Below are 15364 nucleotides of genomic sequence, written 5' to 3'. Positions count from 1 at the left end.
TAAACTCCTAAACCACAGTGTGCGTTTGTTACAATGTTGGACTAATATTGACCCATTCTTATCATCCAAAGTCCATAGTTTCCATTACAGTTTTCTGTGGGTCTTATATTCTGTTTGTTTAACATTACATTGTCACATAGACTAGTTTTCTCTGTGTTCCACCTATTTTTCTATCTTTTTACCCTTCTCCTTGGGAAACCTGCCAATACTTTTGTTATCTTCATAGCTTTACTTTCCCTGAGATGTCATATAATTAGATTCTTGCTGTATGTAGCCTTCTCAGATGGCTTTCTTTCACATAGTAAAATACATTTCAAGTTCCCGTTTCTTTTCATGGTTTGATAGCTCAGATACTTTTAGCAATGAATAACGTGCAATCATCTAAATGTAATTAGAGTTTACTATCTCACCTACTAAGAGATTGGTGATTCATATTTCTGGTCATTATTAATTCAGCTGAGAGGAGTAGATAAGTAGAGCAGGGCAAAGGATAGTCTTAAATGAAGAGCTTTTCAACACACCACTGAACGGACCCAGTGCTGAATGGACTGGGTATGTTGCTTCAGTCTAGAGCCTTCTTTGCTACTGATAGAACAGGTTACTGCAGACCTGGAGACTTCACCGGACAATTCCATGATGAAGCTAAGTACATGAACATGTAGGGCACATGCCTGTTTTCACACAGTGGTGAGTGGTGCAGGATGATCAGGTGTGTTTTGCCACCATCACAATCAACTCCTAAATGACTTAATTGGTTCTGAAGCTGCTTATAGCTGCATGACTGTTAAACAAGTTCCAGTAGTTTCTTGGAAAAGTCAGAATATGAAAAGGACAAGCCTTTGGAATTATGTCAGTTTCAGCTATCATTGCAGTCTTGGACTTGGAGTCTTCAAGAGCAATAGATGTCAGAGGAGAAGCCAAGAAGCTACAAGAAGAACAAACAAATAAATTAAAATAATGTTTTTTTTTAAAGAAAAACTAAAATATAAAAGCATGGTTTTATGAATTTTTACCTGTATTTTACAATTTTCTCGGAGTCTGTAAAGGAGATCATGTATTTATTTAAAACAGGAGTTGAACAAAATCCAGTCTAGTTTCATTTTTTTTCATAAGTAAGATGACTTTGTTCTTCTGATGCACCCCCTCCCCCACTCCAAGGGCTATAATTACTGGCCTGTGCTTAAAACTCTAAGATTCTTGCCTGTGGACAGAATCCAGGGTCTTCTGTATTCTGGGTAAGAAGTCTTCTAACATAGTCATTTTCTTAGCCTGAAAAACTCTGCTATAACTTGTTTTCTTAGAAATAATGACCTCAACCAACACACAGCTCTTCAGTCATTTCTTTATTCTGTTTAATATAAGTATGACTTCTGTTGACAAAACATTACATTGTTATAAAATAATTATTTGCACCTTATTACATTTCTGAAATTATTGTAAGTCTAAATTTTCATCCATTGTCACAAAAATTTATTATAATCTTGCTTGTAATTTAAGCTTAATGTTTTATGTTAAGAATTATTTCACCATTTAGTTTCTGTTTGTTCTCACCAGCTTAATTTTATTGTCTATAAGATGTCATGATTATGACACAGAGCATCATGATATGAACTATGAACTGGAGAAGATAGCTACTTCAGGCCATGAATCTTAGCATACATGTGTCATTTTCCTTTTCTTTTATAATTTAAGAGGTTTTTTGGATACAATATATTTTGATCATATTTCCCTTCTCCTAGCTCCTCCCAGATCCTTCCTACTTCCATACTCACCCAATTTCATGTTCTCTCTTTCTCTTAAAAATAACACAAAAAGGTCAAAACAAACAACCAAAACACACAGTGTCAAAAGAAATGCATACAAAAAAAAAACCCCAAAAAGTGTGCAAGAGATAAATATTGCCTGACTTCATTTGTATGGAAATACAAAAGGAAATCAGTCCCTTAAAATAAAGGGTAGGGTTGTGGTTACTAGAGTACGAGAGCAAGCAAATGAGAAATAAGCAATGCAGTTATGCAAGATGGAAAAGTTCAGTGATTTATTATACACCAGGAAGACTACAGTTAAAGAAGTGCATATTAGGTGCTTTGACTAAAAGAAAAAAAAATACCAACAAGACAACTTTGAAAACTGACAGATAATCCCATGGTGTGTGTGTGTGTGTGTATATATATATATATAAATATATATATATGGATTAAGTTACTGTCATAAGGTTACTATTGCTGTGATAAAACACCATGACCAAAAGCTTGTTGTGGGGGAAAGAGTTTATTTGGATTATATTGACACTTCATAGCCGATCACTGAAGGACCTAGGTAAGTAACTCAAACAGGGCAGGAACCAGGAGGCAGAGATAATGAAGAGGCTAGGGTAAAGTGCAGCTTATTGGCTTGTTCAACCTGCTTTCTTACATAACCCTGGGCCACCAGCCCAGGGATGACTTCACCCACTGTCTGCCCCATCAATCACCAATTAAGAAAATGCCCCACAGGATTTTCTGCTTAAAGCACAATCATCAAGAACCATTTTCTCAGTTGAGGTTCCCTTCTCTCAGATGACTGTAAATTGTGCCAAGTTGACATTCAACTATCCAGGACAGTTACATACATTAAATGTATACAGTATTCATTATTCTAAAAAGAATGGTGTGCCTTCAATATAGTTCAGTGGTAGAATGCTTGTCTTGAATATTTAAGGCCACAGGTTTGATACCAGTGGGTTACTGCAAAACGCAATGAGTAGATAAAAGTGGCACTATGATTATGTATACTGTTAGTTAAGAGTACAAGTTGTATATGGTTGAATATGGTTCAAAACACTGTGTAATGGTTTCAAGTTTGAAGGCCACAAGTTCCCCCAAATCTTTGGTTGTGTTTAAATCTCATTACAATGAAAGATTCTGTTCACAAACTTTTCAAAACACTCATTGTGAAAAGTAAAAAAAAATTAAAAACACAAACAACTTGCTAAATAATTTAGTCATATACAGACCTTAGAAGTAATATGTACTTTACATAATATAGTACAACTATTACTTTACAGGTAGGCAAATAAGAAACAACCAGGGGGATCCAAGATTGTGGCTCCAAGAGGACACTGTGTCTGATTAGCAGGACAGCAGTGACTGCACAGTGACCAACAGACTGAATTCTGGGCCCGAAACCACCAGTGACTGTGTTTCCCAGGTGAGAGGAAACCCCATAGTGTTGGAAGCAATCAGGTCCATTCTCAGGTCACCCAGCTAAACCTTGCAAGAGTTCTCGGGTCCCGGCAGGTACTTTGTGGCTAGTCCAGAGCCATACTCCTGTGTGCTCTGATCACCATCCTAGACTGAGCTCTGGGCCCCACAACACCAGAGACAGTGTTTTCCAGTAGAGAGAAAACCCCACTGTGAAGGAAGAAATCAGGACTGACTGATCTCAGGTCACCCTGACACCTGAAATTGTTCCTGGGTTCCTGCAGGTGCTCAGTAGGCAACCTAGAGGCACATGCCTGAGAGCCAGACCAACTGTCCCAGACAGAATTGTGTGCCCCAAAATACCAGACACTGGGTTTGCCTGTTGGGAGAAAAACTCACAGTGAAGGAAACATCAGGTCTGACTTTAGGGCATCCATCTGAACCCCCACCCATCCACCCAAAATATTCCCGGGTTCCTGCAGGTACACAGTCACCAGCTCAGAGCTACTCACCTGTGCCTTTGTGTTCTATTCACCATCCCAGATGAACTGTGGACCTCCAAACACCACAGACTGGTCTCCCTCTTGGAAGGAAACCCCATGATGGGGGAAACATCACATCTGACCTCAGGACATCCAGCTGATCCCAAGAAAAGTTCCTGGGTTCCCGCAGACTCAGGTATCTAGCCTCATGCCACAAATGTGAGGCAGCTCTCACTTGCCACTGATTACTGCTTGGGTACTGGGGCACAGAGCTCCAACCTTAGACTACAGAAGTCCATAGCATCAGTCACCAGACACTACTCCAAGGTGCAACCTGTCTCCTTAGCTAAACTGACCAGATTGCAGGACTCCCTGTTTCTTCAAGAGGGCTGCATCCAGCAAAGAAAGAGTAAGAGCAGCAGCAGCAGCTCATTAATTCAGAACAAGAAACCCAGTTGCAGGGCAGCTATCTCCAAAACTTCTCATGGTGAGAGAAGAGTCCTGCTGATTATCTGTGAAAGGAGTTACCTCAAAGGTCCATACACCTGAGGTGAGGTGTGGCAAGTCCTTGAGAAGCACCAGCCATTCAGAGACCATACCCAAAAAGTAGAGGAGTCATCCCTCAGGAACAACCAACTTCCTGCCAAGGGGATTCTCCCCACCCCAGGATTTGAAGAGGTCCCAGAAAATAATAGCCAACTCCTGAGACAGCCAGATGGGTAAAGGCCAGTGTAAAAGCAAAACCAACAAAAGCCACAGCAATATGGCATCTCCAGAGACCAGTAATCCAAGGGCAAGGAGCCCTGTATACCCTAACATAAGTGAAATTCAAGAAGATGACCTTACATCTATGCTTATGAAGAGGATAATGGAGGAAACAAATAAAATGCATAAAGAAACAGAGAAAGATAAAGTCAAACAGATTATGGCCATCCATAAAGAAACACAGGAAGATAAAGTCAAACAGTTTGTGGACTTCAGAGAGGAAATAATTAAATCTCTGAAAGAAATAAAAGAAACAGAGGAACAAACAGTTGAAGGAATTGAAGGAAAATAAAGTCAGACAGGTGAAGGAAATCAATAAAACAATTCAAGATCTGAAGACAGAATTGAAAAAATTAAAGAAAACACAAATGGAGGAAATTACGGTGAGGAAGACTTAGGGAAGAAAACAGAAACTACAGGGATAAGCATAACCAACAGACTACAAGAGATGAAAGAAAGAATCTCAGGTGTGGAAGATACAGAGCAAAAAAAAATCAATATATCTGTTAATGAAAATGTTAAATATAAAAAAAAATTCCTGACACAAACCATTCAAGAAATCCAAGACAACATGAAAAGACAAAACTTAGGAATGATAGCAATAGCCAAAAAAGATGATTCCCGTATCCAAAACCCAGAAAATAATTTCAACAGAATCACAGAAGAAAATTTCAATTTAAAGGAGAGGGTATCCAAAATAAAGCCCAAGGCCACGTGGTTTCAGTGCAGAATTCTACCAGACCTTCAAAGAAGAGCTAAAACTAATATTCAAAATATTCCATAAAATAGAAACAGAAGGAACATTACCAAATTCATTCTATGAAACCACAGTCACCTTGACACCTAAACCTCACAAAGACCCAACAAAGAAATAGAATTTCAGGCAAATATCCCCTATGAACATTAATGCAAAAATACTCAACAAAATACACACAAACCAAATCCAAGAACAACACATCAAAGATACCATCCACTATGACCAAGTAGGCTTCATCCCAGGCATGCAGGGGTGGTTCAATATACGGAAATCCATCAATGTTATCCAACACATAAACAAACTGAAAGAAAAAAAAAACATGTGATAACCTCCTTAGATGCTGAGAAAGCATTTGAAAAAGCATTCATGTTTAAAGATCTGGAGAGATCACAGACAAAAGTTACTTACCTAAACATAGTAAAGGCATTATACAGCAAGCCTATAGCCAACATCAAACTAAATGGGGAGAAATTTAAATCAGTCTCACTGAAATCAGGGCCAAGGCAAGGCTGCCTGCTCTCTCCTTATCTCCTCAACATAGATCTTGAAATCCTAGCTAGAGCAATAAAACAACTAAAGGAGATCAAGGGGATACAAATCAGAAAGGAAGAAGTTAAAGTATCACTATTTGCAGATGATATGATAGTATACATGAATGACCTCCCAAATTCTAGAGAACTCCTAAAGCTGATAAAAACCTTCAGCAAAGTGGATGGATACAAATTTAATTAAAAAAAGAAAACAGTCAGCCCTCCCATACACAAAAGACAAATGTGTTGAGAAAGAATTTAAGGAAGCAACACCTTTCACAATAGTCACAAAGGACATAATGCACCTTGGTGTAACTCTAACCAAGGATGTCAAAGACTTGTATGAAAAAACCTTCAAGTCCCTGAAGAAAGAAAGAAAGGAAGATATCAGAAGATGGAAAGATCTTCCATGCTCATGGCTTGGCAGGATTAACCTAGTAAAAATGGCCATCTAACCAAGAGCAATCTATAGATTCAATTCAATTATCATAAAATTAACAACACAATTCTTTACAGACCTTGAAAGAAAAATTCTCAACTTCATATGGAATAACAAGAAACCTAGAATAGCTGAAACAATCCTGTAAAATAAAAGATCTTCTGGCGGTATCTCTATCCCTGATCTGAAGCTGTACTATAGAGCAACAGTAATAAAAACTGCATGGTACTGGCATAGAAACAGAATGGTGGATCAATGGAACTGAATAGAAGAACCAAAAATAAACACTCACAGCTATGGGCATCTGATTATTGACAAATATGCCTAAAAGATGAAATGAAAAAAAGCATCTTTAACAAATGGTGCTAGTCTAACTGCATGTCTGCATATAGAAAATGCAAACAGATCCATACTTATCACCCTGCACAAAACTGAAGTCCAAGTGGATCAAAGACCTCAACATAAAACCAGACACACTAAACATGTTAGAAGAAAAAGGGAAGAAGAACCTGAAACTAATTGGAACAGGAGAAAACTTCCTAAACAGAAAATCAACAGTACAGGCTCTAAGATCAACAATCAATAAATGGGACCTCATGAAACTGAAAAGTTTCTGAAAACCAAAGGACACTGTCATCAGAACAAAATGACAGCCTACAGACTAGAAAAAAGATCTTCACCAACCCTATATCTGACAGAGGGCTAATATCCAGAATATATAAAGAATTGAAGAAGTTAAACAGCAACAAATGAAGTAATACAATTAAAAATGGGGTACAGAGCTAAACAGAGAATTCTCTCTAGAGGAATTTCAAATAGCAGAGAAACACTTAAAAAATGCTCAACCTCCTTACTCATCAGGGAAATGCAAATCAAAACACTGAGATTTCACCTTACACCCATCAGAATGGTAAAACTCAAGTGGCAACACATGCAGGAGAGAATGTTGAGAAAGGGGAACCCTCTTCCACTGCTGGTGGGAATGTAAACTTATACAAACACTTTGTTAATGAATCTCGCGCTTTCTCAGATAATGAGGAATAGTGCTACCTCAGGATCCAGCTATACCACTCTTAGGCATATATCCAAAATATGCTCAAGTACACAGCAAGTACATTTGCTCAATCATGTTTGTAGCATCTTTATTCATAATAGCAAGAACCTGGAAACAACCTAGATGTCCCTCAAGAGAGGAATGGATACAGAAAATGTGGTATATTTACACAATGAAATACTACTCAATAATTAAAAACAAGGAACTTATGAAATTTGCAGGCAAATGGATGGAACTAGGAAAGATCATCCTTAGTGTGTTATCCCAGATGCAGAAAGACATACATGGTATATGCTTACTTATAAGTGGATATTAGACATATAATATAGGATACATATTCTAAAATCTGTACACCTAAAGATGCTAAGCAAGAAGGCTGACCCTGGGTAAGATGCTCAATCCTCATTCATACAGGCAAACAGGATAGACATTGGAAGACTGAGAAAACAGGCAACAGGACAGGAGCCTACCACAGAGGGCCTTGGAAAGACTCCTACCCAGAAGGGTATGTAAGCAGATCCTGAGACTCATAGCTAAACTGTGCAGAATTCAAGTAATCTTCTGAAATGAGGGGGAGATAGAAAGAGCTGAATTGGGGAAGGAGCTCTGTATCCTGTTCACAAGGAGAGCAAAGGAACCAAAATATCTGAGCCCAGGGGTCTTTTCTGAGACTGATACTCCAACCACAGACCGTTCATGGAGATAATCTAGAACCCTTGCACAGATGTAGCCCATGATAGCTCAGTTTCTAAGTAGGTGTCCTAGTAAGTGTAACAAGGGCTGTCTATGACATGAACTTTGTGGCTGAATCTTTAATCACCTCCCCCGTTGGTTGTTGGGGACAGCCTTACCAGGCCACAGAGGAAGGCAATGCTGCCAGTCGTTAAGTGACCTGAATGGTAGGGCAGATGGAAGTGGAGGAGGTCCTCCCTTTATCAGTGGATTAGGGGAGGGGCATAGGAGGAGAGGAGAGAGGGTGGGCTGGAATAGCAGGTGACAAGGGAAGGAGCTACAGCTTGGATACAAAGTGAATAATTTGTAATAAATAAAAGATAAGAAACAACCATGGTAATTTATTTGGCCCATATAACAGAGGTAATTAGAAGCATAAACTGACCTATTATTAGTTTTTCACAACAATTATTTTGTGTTCTTTCCATTATAAATCTCAAAGTGCATTATTGCTCAAAAGAATAATAAGTAATTTTTCACATGAACATGAAGGCAATTGGACCTTGCAAAAGTAAATATTATTATATGAAAATAAAATGTTCTTATTTTGTTATTTCTTTAGAATCTTATTTTATGTACTCAATAATTATTTAACTCCTTTAGGATATTAGTGGTTCCTTTGGAAAAGATTCATTTTGGAATACCATCCAACTCTCTTTTTGTTCTCTTTATCTATCTCTAAATATGCCTGCCTGCATTCCTTCCTGTCTGTATCTGTCTGTCTGTTTTTCTGTCTGTCTCTCTATTTAACTATCCATCCACACACTGTCCATCCATTCACCCACCCATCCAACTGTTCTTCATCTATCTATCTATCTATCTATCTATCTATCTATCTATCTATCTATCTATCTATCTTCTACCTATCTATCTACCAGCCATTAATTCTATGTATCTTCTATTTACTTACCTGTATAGTCTCTATCTGTAGATGACAATACAGAAATATGATAGAGTACGTCAAGAATTGGTAAGAATCAGTGATTTCACTTTATAAAAGCAATGAATTCTGCATGGTACTGACATAGAAATAGAACGGTGGATCAATGGAACTGAATAGAAGACCAAGAAATAAACCCACACACTTATGGACACCTGATTTTTGACAAAGATGCCAAAACTATATAATGGAAAAAAGCACCTTCGACAAATGGTGCTGGTCTAACTGGATGTCTACATATAGAAAAATGCAAATAGATCCATACTTATCACCCTACACAAAACTAAAGTCCAAGTGGATCAAAGACCTCAACAAAATCAGTTAGAAGAAAAATTGGGAAAGAGCCTTGAACTCATTAGCACAGGAGACAACTTCCTGAACAGAACACCAACAGCACAGGCTCTAAGACCAACAATTAATAAATGGGACCTCATGAAACTTCAGCTTCTGTAAAGCAAAGGACACAGTCATCAAAACAAAACGACTGCTTACAGATTGGGAAAGAATCTTCACCAACCCTATATCTGACAGAGGACTAATATCCAGAATATATAAAGGATTGAAGAAGTTAAACAGCAACAAATCAAGTAATCCAATTAAAAGATGGGGTACAGAGCTAAACAGAATTCTCAATAGAGGAATATCGAATGGCAGAGAAACACTTAAAGAAATATTCAACAACCTTAGTCATCAGGGAAATGCAAATCAAAACCACCCTGAGATTTTACCTTACACCCATCAGAACAGTTAAGATGAATAATTCAAGTGGCAACACATGCTGGAGAGGATGTGGAGAGAGGGGAACCCTCCTCCACTGTTGGTGGGAATGTAAACTTATACGACCACTTTGGAAATCAATCTGACCCTTTCTCAGACAATTAGGAAAAGTGCTTCTTCAAGATCCAGCTATACCACTCCTAGGCATATATCCAAGAGACACTCAAGTACACAATAAGGACATTTGCTCAACCATGTTTGTAGCAGCTTTATTTGTAAGAGCCAGAAGCTGGAAACAGCCCAGATGTCCCTTAGCTGAGGAATGGATACAGAAATTGTGGTACATCTAAACAATGGAATATCACTCAACAATTAAAATCAAGGAAATTATGAAATTTTCAGATAAATGGTGGAAACTGGAAAAGATCATCCTGAGTGAAGTATCCCAGAAGCAGAAAGATACACAGTGTATATACTCACTCATAAGTGGATACTGGACATATAATATAGGATAAACCTACTAAAATCTGTACACCTAAGGAAGCTAATCAAGAAGGACGACTCTGGCTAAGATGCTCAATCTCCTTCAGAAAGGCAAAGAGGATGGACATTGGAGGAGGAAGAAAACAGGGAACAGGACAGGAGCTTTCCACAGAGAGCCTCTGAAAGGCTCTACCCTGCAGGGTATTGAGGCAGATGCTGAGACTCATAACCAAACTTTGGGCAGAGTACAGGGAATCTTATAAAAGAAGTGGGAGATAGTAAGACCTGGAGAGGACAGAAGCTCCACAAGGACAGCAACAGATCCAAAAATTCTGGGCACAGGGGTCTTTTCTAAAATTGATACTCCAGCCAAGGACCACTCATGGAGATGGCCTGGAACCCCTGCACAGAGGTAGCCAATGGTAGTTCAGTATCCAAGTGGCCTCCATAGTTAATGGGGACAGGGACTGTCTCTGACATGAACTGATTGGCCTGCTCTTTGATCACCTCCTCCTGAGGGGGAAGCAGCCTTCTCAGGCCACAGAAGAAGACAATGCAGCCACTACTGATGAGACCTGATAGACTAGGATGAGAGGGAAGGAGAGGAGGGCCTCCCTTTTCGGTGGACTGGGAGAGGGACATGGATGGGGAAGAGGGACGGTGGGATTGGGAGGGAAGGAAGAAGGGAGGTACAGGGGGGATACAAAGTGAATAAACTGTAATTAATAAAAAAATTAAAAGAGAAAATTAAATAAAAAGGAAAAAATAAATAAAATGAAAAAAGCAATAAATTAGAGATACAGTTGAAAAGAAGATAGTACTTGAAATAGCAATAAGAAAGACAAAATGCTTTTCCAGAATTGTATAAATAATTTGAGGAAAACACTACTTAAAGATTAAGTTTACATCAATAATTTGAAATATATGTTTAATTCTAGAGTTAGGAAGTCTCACATTGTGAACAAATCAATTATTTCTATATGAATGCACTAATTTAATTGAACTTCAATAAAACTACCAGTTTCTCTTTTAATCTGGAAAGAATTTTTTAAGCTTATGTGACTAACCAAAACAAAAAGCATACAAAACATTTTAAAAATATGTATCAAAGGAGAAATATAATTCACTAAAATATAATATGAAAACTCAAACTGTTTTTCATATAATTTGATCATATTCTTTCCTCTACTCCAGCTCCTCCCAGATCTTCTTCACCTCCCTACCTAGCCACTTCATATTCTTTCTCTCTTCCTCTCAAATTGAACAAAATAAAACAAAAAAATAAAAAAAAATATTGCACAAAAATCACAAAATCAAACTAAACAAAAAGTCCACAAAATGGAGTCTATTTTGTGTTGATCTACTCTTTCTGGGATTTGGGCATGCTCTAGAATGTGGTTAAGAAATTCACTGTCATTCTATTGATGAAAACCAGTGGACTTGGAGAGGGGCATGGGAGGAGATGAGGGAGGGAGGATGGGATTGGGAGGGAATGAGAGAGGGGGTTATAGCTGGGATACAAAATGAATAAACTGTAATTAATATTAAAATTAAAATTAAAAAATAAAAAAGAAAACCAAGATAGCCCACTTAGGGCTGAGTGCTCCAAAGTTCTCACTCTTTATCTGTTTGTGGGTCTCTGTTAGGTACCATTCACTACAGGAAGAAACTTCCATGATGATGGCTGAATGAGGCAATGATTTGAGGATATAGCAGAATGTTGATAGGAGTCAGTTTATTGCCATGTTCCTTTAGCAGAACAATAACATTTTGTTTTCCCCTAGGTCTATAGCTTATGTAGTCCCAGGTACTTGGCCACTTGTACATTGTGACATATGAGTTCTATCCCACTGAGTGTATCTCAAATCCAATCACAGAGTTGTTGGTTACTCCCACTGTGTTTGTGCCACATTATGTACCAGCATAACCTGAAGGTAGATCGCTGATATAGTTCACAGGGTTTGTAGCTGGATGATTACCTTTCACTTCTGGTAGTATGCAGAGTACCTACAAATACCATGAATCACCAGCTCTACTTCTCCATGTTCAATGAGATATGCAGGTGTTGCCTTATGCAATAGGGATTACCATCAGTGTGTGGAGACTAACCAATAGCCTTGACAATGGCCTGAGATGTTGGGTGCTTCTATGGTGCCCCTTTAGCTTGTTACTCAACTAGATGTAATGCATTCCTGATACTGGATGTTTCAATTTATATCTCTAGTTAGAAATGATGTGAAGATAAGACAGGAAGGAGATGAGGGAGGGATGGTGGGATTGGGAGGGAATGAGGGATGGGGCTATGGCTGGGATACAAAGTAAATAACCCATGATTAATATAAAAAATAAAAATTATTATATAAAAAAGAGAACCTGAACTGATAATCCTATTAAAGAATTTCCTGTTGTAGAAAAAAAAAATCTGTCAATTTAAAATAGCAGAAACAAAACAAAGAAACCCAGAGCAAACAACAGCAAGAACAAAAATAACCCAAATTTGTTAATACAGAAAATGACTCCGTTTTATGCCTTATTTTTAAATTTGGTTATTTGTTTTCTTGATATTTAGTCTTTTGAATTCTTTGTATATTCTGGATATCAACTCTCCATATAAATGGTATATTTTTTTCCATTCTGTAGGCTGCCTCTTTGTTTGAATAATGTTGTTCTTTGTGATACAGAAGAATGTTTCATAAGGTCTCACTTATAATTGTTAATCTTAATGTCTATGTTACTGGGGTCTTGTTCAGAAAGTCCTTTCCTGTATGAATAAGTGCAAGCATAGTCCCTGCTTTCTCTTCTGTTAGATTCAAGGTCATATTAAAATGGTGTTTCCTTCTGTTCTTTTTTTTGTGTGTGTGTCTTTTCTTATTTGAGATTATCATATAATTACATTTCTTTCTTCACTTTCCTTCTCTCAAACCCTACCATATACTCCTCTTGTTCTCTTTTAAATTTATAGAATATTTTGTCATTAGTTGTCATTATATATATATATATATATATATATATATGGAATTATAGCCTGCTTAGTCTGTATAATGCTATTTGTATTTATGTTTTTAGGGTTCGTCATTTGGTGTTGGATAACCTATTGGAGTGATTTTCCCTTGTGATGTCTATTTATCCCATTCTCAGCATACTTTAGTTGTCCATAGTTGTTTGTATTGGGTAGAGGACTCATGGGCTTTCCCCCACTCACTTAGACATGTATAATGGCATAGGTATCTGGTCTTATGCTGAGGCCCTTAATCAGTTTGGAGGTGTGTCATGAAGGGTGATAGATACAAATCTATTTTTCTTATTCTAATTGCAACTACCCAGTTTGACCAACACCATTTGTTGAAGATGTTGTTTCTTCTTTACTGTGTTTTTCTTGTTTCTTTGTCAAAAATCAAGGGTGTCTGAGTGTGTGGACTTTTGTATTTGTCTTCAGTTCAATTCCATTAACCAATGTGTCTGTGTTTATGTCAATAACATGCTGTTTTTATTACTGTAGATGTGTCTGTAATACTAGTTGAGATCAGGGATGGTGATTCCTCCAGCAGTTATTTTATTTTTGAGAATATTTTTGCTATCATGGGCTTTTTGCACTTCCATAAAAATTTTAAGGTTATTTGTTCAATTTCTATGCAGAATTATGTTGGAAGTTTGATGGTGATTGCATTGAATTTGTAGATTACATTTGGCAGGATGGCCATTTCACATTATTCATCCTACAGATCCATTAGCACAGGAAGTCTTTCCATTTTCTAATGTCCTTTTCAATTTTTATCTTCAGTGTCTTGAAGTCTTTATCATACAAGTATTTCACTTGCTTGATTAAAGTTATTCCAAGATATTACATACAATTATATATCATAAAATATCCATATATATAATATGTTCTGCTTTGCTGAAAGTGCTTATCAGTGGGAGAAGTATTCCAGTCATGGACTAAGGGAAATTATCTAGGGGTGATTATAGAAGCTAGACAACTTTCTCAATTATCACATTTTGAAGTCTCACATTGTGGTAAATAGCTGTCTTCTAATTCTGTTAGGGCTTAGCTCTTCTCAGAGACTAGGTTCATTTTAATTTTCTACCTGGTGTTACCCTTTTTGAAACTGCCCTTTGATTCCATATACACTGACAGGAACATTCTCTATTGCATTTTTCAAACTTCTGTGAGAGATTTTTCTCATGCTTCAATTTTGTTTGGGGAAAATCTAATTGCACTCTTATATACACTAAAAATTTGGCAGAAGTAATAGTGGTGATTGAACAGCAAAGCCATTGTGTAAATGAATTATCCTACTGTGCACATGATTATTTTTAAACCTGTCAGTAATCTGCTGGCTTTATCAGGAAAATATAACTTTTCTTTCTTCTTTTTTTCAAATGTAGTTTAATTCATAAGCGACTTCTGGAATTTTCTCAGCTATCAGAGATGGCAGGAGATACAAAGAGATGATACATTGATTTTTAAAGTTTAATTAAAATATAAATTACAGCACTCTCCCTTATTTTTCCTCCTCTTTATCCTTTACATATCCCTTCCCTTAAACCCATCCCATGACCCTCATCTCAATCACTCTCAAATCCATGGTCTTCCTTCGATTGTCATTGTTACACACCCATGTGAATGTAACAATATATAAATATAAGTACATTTTTAAACTAAAGTTATTGTTATGTGGAATGGATAACACCTTGTTCCAAACTTATTTTTTACCCCTTTGTCTTGATTTTCTGTTTATGAGACTTGTAATTTGGCGAATTTAAGTATTTAGGACTTTACCTTTCTGAATTATAATATTTTGAGATTGTGAGTTTCAGGATTTCAGTCTTTGGGGATTTTGATCTCTAGGGATCTTAACATTGGGAATTATGGCAGTTGGTATTGTATGTAGGTTTTGATTGCTATTTCTCCTCTTTTTCACACTTTTCATACAGTTCAGAAGTATTATGTACATTTGCACTGTTGTGCAATAATCACTACTTTTTCACTTTACAAAAGGAAAACTCTCCATTAAACAATAACATTCCTTTTCTCTTCTCCTAGTTTTTGATTACCATCATTCTATTTTCTTTCTCTATTTTAAGTACCACATATAAGTGGACTTATACATTTGTCTTTTGTATCTGACTTATCTCACTCACTTAGTATAATGTGTTTAAGTATGTCCACATTGTACCACATGTCATTATTTATAAGATTGAATGATATTACCTTTTATGTGTATCCTACAGTTTCTCCATCCATCCATCCATCCATCCATCCATCCATCCATCCATCCATCC

This window comes from Psammomys obesus, unplaced genomic scaffold (genome assembly GCF_907164565.1).
Source record: "Psammomys obesus unplaced genomic scaffold, mPsaObe1.curated_primary_1811, whole genome shotgun sequence".
Classification (NCBI taxonomy): domain Eukaryota; kingdom Metazoa; phylum Chordata; class Mammalia; order Rodentia; family Muridae; genus Psammomys; species Psammomys obesus.
This window is presented reverse-complemented; position numbering follows the sequence as displayed.